Here is a 7560-nt window from a genome sequence, read left to right on the forward strand (position 1 = left end):
AGCTCTCTTCTTAACCTCTGTCAATGGTTCTCAGTTTCTACTGCTCAGTGGAATCACCTGAAGAGCTTTTAAAAATCCCAGGCAGCAATTTTTTTTTAATTTTAATTTTTTTTTTCAGGAGAGACATGAAAGCAAGTGGAGAGGGGGAGAGGGGGAGAGGGGGAGAGGGGGAGAGGGGGAGAGGGGCAGAGGGGCAGAGGGGCAGAGTAGAGAGAATCACAAGCAGGCTCCATGCTGTCAACAAGGAGCCCACTGTGGGGCTCGAACTCATGCACTGTGAGATCATGACCTGAGCCAAAACCAAGAGTTGGTCACTTCACCCACTGAGCCACCCAGGAGCCCACAAGGCTGCAATTCTGACCAAGTAAACAAAAACAGAAATTTCTGGTGTGGGTTATCAGCATCAGTATTTTAAAATTATCCCATATTTCCAATGTGCAGCCAAGATAAGAATCACTATTCTATACTCTCTTCCTAAAGCAGGGATTACACACTTAAGTGCCTACAGGGTCTGACAAGTAAATAAACAAAGTAGGCCAGGCATAAGTTTTAAGGAGTGGAGGGCTCGCTGGTAAACAGAAAGCAGCTGGGATCAGTGGTGACTTAGCTCCAATCAATTGTTCCCATATGGGAAAGCCAGCTCAGTAGTGCTACATTTTCCTACTTTTTTTTTAAATTTTTTTTTTCAACGTTTTTTATTTATTTTTGGGACAGAGAGAGACAGAGCATGAACGGGGGAGGGGCAGAGAGAGAGAGGGAGACACAGAATCGGAAACAGGCTCCAGGCTCCGAGCCATCAGCCCAGAGCCTGACGCGGGGCTCGAACTCACGGACCGCGAGATCGTGACCTGGCTGAAGTCGGACGCTTAACCGACTGCGCCACCCAGGCGCCCCCATCTTCCTACTTTTAAAGAAAAGCCCCAAATCTAGATTTTCGTGGGAAATCTTTAGATTTTAAATTATTGGCAACTAACTCAAAATTAAACAACAAAAACTACTCTGCGAAAAACAAAACACATCTGTAAGCCAGATTCAGCTGTGGGCTTTGGATTCACAACTTCTGCTCTTGGCAATTCCATCCACACCCTTCAATTTACACCTAAATATCTGTGTCCCCAGTTCAGCCCACTCCTCCAAGCTCTGGATTTGAATTATCTAAAGTTTATGTGCAATCTCCATTTAGAGGTCTCACCAGTCCCAAAGTGAACTGTGATTTAAACCCACTTCAAAACTATTCATTCTTCTAGTGTTCTCTACCTCAGGTAACAGCCCCACCATTTACCTGGTTGGGCATGCCAAAACCCTGGGAGTCATCCTACCCACCTATTTCTCCTTCTTACTGTTTATAGCATATTATTAAGTCCTATCAGTTATGCTTATTAAATATATCTCCTGTATCCATCTACCTGTCTCCATTTTCTGTGTGACTACCATGGTCCCAGTTACCATCTTTTCTTTCCTACCTCTCCACAGTGTCTTAGCTCAGGCTGCCATAATAAAATACCATAGCCTGGATTACTTAAACAAAAGAAATGAATTTCTCACAGTTCTGGAGGGTAGAAGTCCTGATCAAGGTCTGGCAAGGTCAGTTTTCTTTTTCTTGCTTGCAGACAACCACCTTCTCACTGTGTGCTCACATGGCTTTTCCTACCTCCTTTTCTTATAAGGCCACTAATTTTACTGAATTAGGGGCCCACCCCTTTGACCCTGTTTAACCCTAATTACCTCCCAAAGATGCTATCTCCAAATATAGTCACATAGTGGCTAGGACTTCAAAATTTAATTTTAGGGAGACAAAATTCATTCTATGCACAAAATAACCTTATTTAGGCTCAGTTATCTCCCATAAGCACTTATTTCGTTCCAAACCATTCTCTCCAATATGATCAGACTGATCTTTTACAAATATTTACACGTGTGTATGTACATATTTGACCCAACAATTCCACTTCTAGGAATTTATCCTACAAATATACTGACATATGTGAACTGGTATATGCATGTACTATTATTTATAGTAAATTACTAGAAACAATTTAACTGTCCATCAATAAAAGAATGGTTAAATAATCTGTGGTATAGCCATAAAATGGAATACTATACAGTCATTAAAGAGTAAGGAAACTATATATTAAAATCAAAAGACTTCCATGACATTGTTGAAAACAAGCATAATAGTATGTACAGTATGCTACCATATGTGTAAATAACAGGAGGAATGAATAATATGCATTTGCTTGAATGCCCACAAAAAAATGTCTAGAACAATACACAAAACTAGTACCAGTGGTCATCCCTTTGGAAGGTGTAGGGAAAACGGCAGCTGGGGAAGGAAGTAGGACCCACTGCAGACATTCTGATTTACTGGGCCTGGAGCATGGCCCAGGCACTACTACTGTATTAAGTGCCTCTTTTGATTCTGATGAACAGGCTGGACTGAGAACTTCTGCTCAAAAAAGTCCTTTACCTACTTTCCCAGACTCATTTTGTATCATCCTGCCCTTATCATTCTCCTTGCTCCAGCCACAGTGGCCTCTGAGGTCCCAGGAAAGGCCCTATTCTTTCTGCCTGGAATACTGTCCCCCTAAAATTCACTTTATAACTTTTTTTTTTTAAGTATTTAGTTTTTAAAAAAAATTTTTTTTTTAACTTTTTTTTTTTTTTTTTTTTTTTATCTCTGAGACAGAGACACAGCATGAACGGGGGAGGGGCAGAGAGAGAGGGAGACACAGAATCGGAAGCAGGCTCCAGGCTCTGAGCCATCAGCCCAGAGCCCGACGCGAGGCTCGAACTCAGGGACCACGAGATCGTGACCTGAGCTGAAGTCGGACACCCAACCGACTGAGCCACCCAGGCGCCCTTAAGTATTTAGTTTTGAGAGAGACAGAAACAGTGTGAGCTGGGGAGGGGAAGAAAGAGAGGGAGAGAGAGAATCCTAAGCAGGCTTTGTGCTGCCAGCACAGAGACTGATGTGGGGCTCGAACTCCCAAAACCATGAAATCATGACCTGAGCTAAAACCAAGAGTTGGATGCTTAACTGACTGAGCCACCCAGGTGCCCCTATAACTTCTATTCTTCCTTTAATGTCTACCTCAACTTAAAGGTCATTTCCCCAGGAAACTTCCCCTAGTTTCCAAACTAGGTCAGGACCCTTATTTTATGTACTCAGAGCACCCTGTACTTCTCCCAGAACTTATCACAATTTTATGAGGTATTTGTATCATTACACATGGGTGCATCTGTAATGTCCAGGAGTACAAAGACTACAGCAGTCGCTTTTACCACTATACTGCCAGACCTAAACTAGCATCTGGCTGGCAAAGTAGGCCTTTCCTCAGATATTTGGTAAATAAATGAATGACTGCTCTGCCCTCAAGTTTAGGACAGTAGAAAATCAACACACAAGCAAATGAAAACAATACAGGGTCACTAGTGTTAAGGCAACCGTCTGTTTAGAATAGTGGTTCTCAACTGGGGGTGATTTGGGGTTCTCTCAGAGGACGTGTGGCAATATCTGGAGGCATTTTTGATTGTCATAACTGTGTGGGTTGTGTGACTGTTATAATTGTGTGTGTGGGGGGGGGAGGTACTACTGGTATCCATTTAGTAGAGATCAGGAAGGCTGCTAAATGCAGCCCTAAAATGCAAAGGATGGCCCTTCACAACAATGAATCATCTGGTCCAAACTTTCTTACACCATATACAAAAATAAATTCAAAACTGATGAGACCTAAATGTGGGACAGAAAACCATCAAAATCCAACAGAAAAAAAACAGGCAGGAGCTTCTTTGACCTCAGCCACAGCAACTTCTCACTTGACATGTCACCAAAGGCAAGAGAAATAAAAGCAAAAGTGAACTACTGGGACCTCATCAAAACAAAAAGCTTCTGCACTGCAAAGAAACAATCAACAAAACCAAAAGGCACCCGTTAGAATGGGAGAAGATATTTGCAAATGACATATTGGATAAGGGGTTAGTATCCAAAATATATAAAGAACTTACCAAACTCAACACCCCAAAAACAAATAATCCAGTGAAGAAATGGGCAAAAGACATGAATAGACACTTTTCCAAAGAAGACATCCAGACGGCCAAGAGACACATGAAAAGATGCTCAACATCACTCATCATCAGGGAAATACAAATCAAAACCACAATGAGATACCACCTCACACTTGTCAGTATGGCTAAATTAACAACCCAGGAAACAACAGATGTTGGCAAGTATGTGGAGAAAGGGGAATCCTCTTGCTCTGTTGGTGGGAATGCAAACTGGTGCAGCTACTCTGGAAAACAGTGTGGAGGTTCCTCCAAAAATTAAAAATAGAACTACACTACGACCCAGCAATTGCACTACTAGGAATTTATCCAAAGGATACAAAAATGTTGATCCAAAGGGGCACATGCACACCAATGTTTATAGCAGGGCTATCAACAATATATATGTGTATATATACACACACACACACTGGAATACTACTCAGTGATGAAAAAAGCATGAAATCTTGCCATTTGCAGCAACATGGATGGAACTGGAGGGTATTATGCTAAGTAAAATAAGTCAGAGAAAGACAGATATTATATGATTTCACTCATATGTGGAATTTGAGAAACTTAACAGATGATTGATCATAGGGGAAAGGAAGGTAAAATAAGATAAAAACAGAAGGAGGCAAACCATAAGAGACTCTTAAATACAGAGAACTGAGGGTTGATGGGGAAGGGGTAAATGGGTGATGGGCATTAAGAAGGGCACTTGTTGGGATGAGCACTGGGTGTTGTTATATGTAAGTGATGAATCAATGGGTTCTACTTATGAAGCCAAAACTACACTGTATGTTAACCAACTTGAGAATAAAAATTTTAAATATTAAAAAAAAGCATTATCTAGTCCAAATTATCAACAGTATCATGAATTAAAACCTCTAATTTAGACAATGGTACTGCACAAAAGGGCAATTAACTACTCCAGGTGGTAAGGTTTCTTGGGGGGATGAGCAGTGGCGGGTAAATGTTAAGAGAAGTTTTGGTTGTGTGTTGAAAAGTGACTGTGGCTATTAACAGTGGAGACTATGTTTGCTAGAGGTAATGAGGAGTCTATGAAGAGTTTAAAAGTAAAGTTATGGTTTGAACGGGAGCCCCCCTCAAGTAATCCATACTCCAAAATTACTCATCTCTTTTACTCCCTTCTTGCTGAAACAAAACTTTCATTCTCTTAGGGCAGCTGGTTTCAGCTAAAACATTAAGCTCAAATTAATTCAGACTAAGATATAGTCAGATAGCCCCTTCACTCTCCAGAATGTTAGCTGCATTTTAAAATATGCAAATACTTATGAATACAAATAAACCTTCAACTGATTAATGTTCAGGCTGCTCCTGGATAAAACTATTTTTGAACTCATCAGCCAGGTTGATTCTGGTAAAGACTTCTTCAAAGCTTTCTATTTTAAAAAACTACTTTGTTCCCCCTGTCCTCAATCTCTGAGCTCCCAGTTTTATAAAAGATCCGAGTTTCCTCCACAGTATCTCAAGTTCTGTCAGAAACGATAGGAGAGCCATTTGGATGCAATAAATGTGAATACATTTTATGGATAAATTAGGAGTGGTCTACAGATTTTTTAAAAGGCTTTCAGTAAAAGTCATGAATATTTCTGAAAGGAATGAAACTACGATAATTTTAACGGTATCACCAAGAAAGCAAACTGTGTTTTACTACAACACAAGCCTGCTGCCTACTGAGCAGGATGCACATGCTCTGACCTAGTATGGCAATTCTTAGGGTCTCAGCACTGGGTGCTCTGTTTACAAGAAACTGAGGCCTGAGACTAATAAAGAACAAAGAAAAATGCCTGGCACCAAAGGTTTGGGGGGATGTTTTCTACATGAGTGATTTGAGGAGGAACATTTCTTCAGATTTTGGAAAGCACTAGAAATCGCTCTTTTTTGCTTACGTGTTAAGATTTTTTATTTCATGTTTCAGACCATTTGCTAACAAGAAAATACCTTATAATTTACAAACAGCAATTTATCCTCCCTTACATTTACTGACCACTAAAACCGGGTAAAATTTCCTTAAGCTTTACCAGAGTTGGGGGATTGGGAATAATGTGAGCACAAGAGAGTTCAGATGCAACATCAACTCCGAGCCCCGCCAGCTGGTTTCCATCGAGAGGTCCCCCGGGAGAAAGCCCCTCCGAGGTGGCGGCCAGGGTCGGCGCGGGAGAGACCCACTGGGGCGGTTCGAGGGCGGCCGCAGGGCAGGGTCGGGGTATGCCGGGCCTCCGTTTACCTTTGTTTCAGGTACTCCTGCTTCCAGCCGGGCCGGGGATCCCGCCCGAGGCCCCGAGCTGGTGACACATCCTTCTTTGGCCAAGTCGGGTTGAGGTTGGGAGAGGGCGGGGAAGGAAAATAAAGCCTCAGCGCCTAACGACGTGACTCTCAGTTCTTCCAAAACGTTGGCATTTGTTTTCCTGCCAAGCTTTCCTGTTAACAAGTTCCCGAGGGCTGTGCGGGCGAACCGGCCTGGGAGCCCCGAAAGTGGGAGGGACAAGGCCGTCCCCCGCCTTCCCTCCTCTGTGGGCGCCCCCGAGGCAGGCGGTTTCCACACCTCCCGGGCTGCCACGGCCCGGGACAGAGCTGGGTGTGCACAGGCACCCGTGCCGCCTCAAACCCCGACTCCCAAGGCTGTGCCCGCCGGCCCAGCGCCGCGCGGCCCCTCCGGCCCCGCCAGCCAGGCCGTCCCCGCCCCCAGGCCCCGGCCCCGCCCGCTCGGGCCTCCGCGCGCCGCCCCTCGGCCTCACCACAACCCTCGGGCAGGGCCGGGGGCGCCGAGGCTCCAGGCCACGCGGCGGACGTCCCCGCGCTTACCTCAGTGCCCGCGGCTCCTCCTCCGGCTGCTGCCTCGGCTCGAAGACGGCGCTTGCCGCCAGGACTCTCGGCGGCGCGGGATCTCGGCTGCGAGCGCGGCGTGTGAGGAGCAGAGGCCCGATCGCGCCCCGCCCAGCCGCCCGCCCGTTCCCTCCTCCCCCTTGTGCCCACCCTCAGCCGCGGGCTTGACGCCCCGCCCCTCCCCGCCCGCCCACCACGCTCCGCCCACCCCGCCGACCGAAGCGGGGAAGGGGCCCGCCAGGGGCGCCGCGAGAGCCGCGGTATCCGCCGCCAGTGGGGTCTTTGGTACGGCGGCTCCGCGGGGACGCGATTTGTCGTTCTTACTACTATCTGTCAGATGCGAATATCTCGCTCAGATTTGTTACTACTGTGATTTTATTGCGATTATCATTTTATAGTCGTTGTTATTGTTATCTTCATGGGTTCTTTTCACCTCCTGGAGGCGACGGGATGGTTCCAGGGAGGCCAGAGATGGCGGACACGCAGCCCTTGCTACCGACCGACGCCCCAGGTCGCTCTGATACTCCCTGTGGCCCGCACCTGTGCCATGTTTCCTTGTGAGGAGTACAACCTGTGTGAATTTTGAAGGAAGATTTATTTTTAACTATTGTGAAATTTTACACAAATGCAGAAAGCCATGTAAACCTAAAGCACACCTTAATGAAATAA

The 7560-nt window shown here is 45.4% G+C and overlaps 1 protein-coding gene across 5 annotated transcripts in view; it reads right to left on the reverse strand.

Moving 5' to 3' along the window:
• Positions 1-7041, reverse strand: part of PPP2R3A (protein phosphatase 2 regulatory subunit B''alpha) — a 210769-nt gene extending 203728 nt beyond the window's left edge. For 3 of the 5 annotated variants that reach the window (XM_049628797.1, XM_049628793.1, XM_049628795.1), the window contains exon 1: positions 6871-7041. The gene's annotated coding sequence lies outside the window, so the exon portion shown is untranslated. Of the gene's footprint in view, positions 1-6292; positions 6719-6870 lie in introns of those variants that run through there. The other 2 variants (XM_049628794.1, XM_049628796.1) reach the window with 1 other exon arrangement.
• Between the last annotated feature and the right edge of the window lie 519 nt (positions 7042-7560).

The sequence above is a fragment of the Panthera uncia genome, chromosome C2 (genome assembly GCF_023721935.1).
Source record: "Panthera uncia isolate 11264 chromosome C2, Puncia_PCG_1.0, whole genome shotgun sequence".
In the NCBI taxonomy this organism is placed as follows: Eukaryota; Metazoa; Chordata; class Mammalia; order Carnivora; family Felidae; genus Panthera; species Panthera uncia.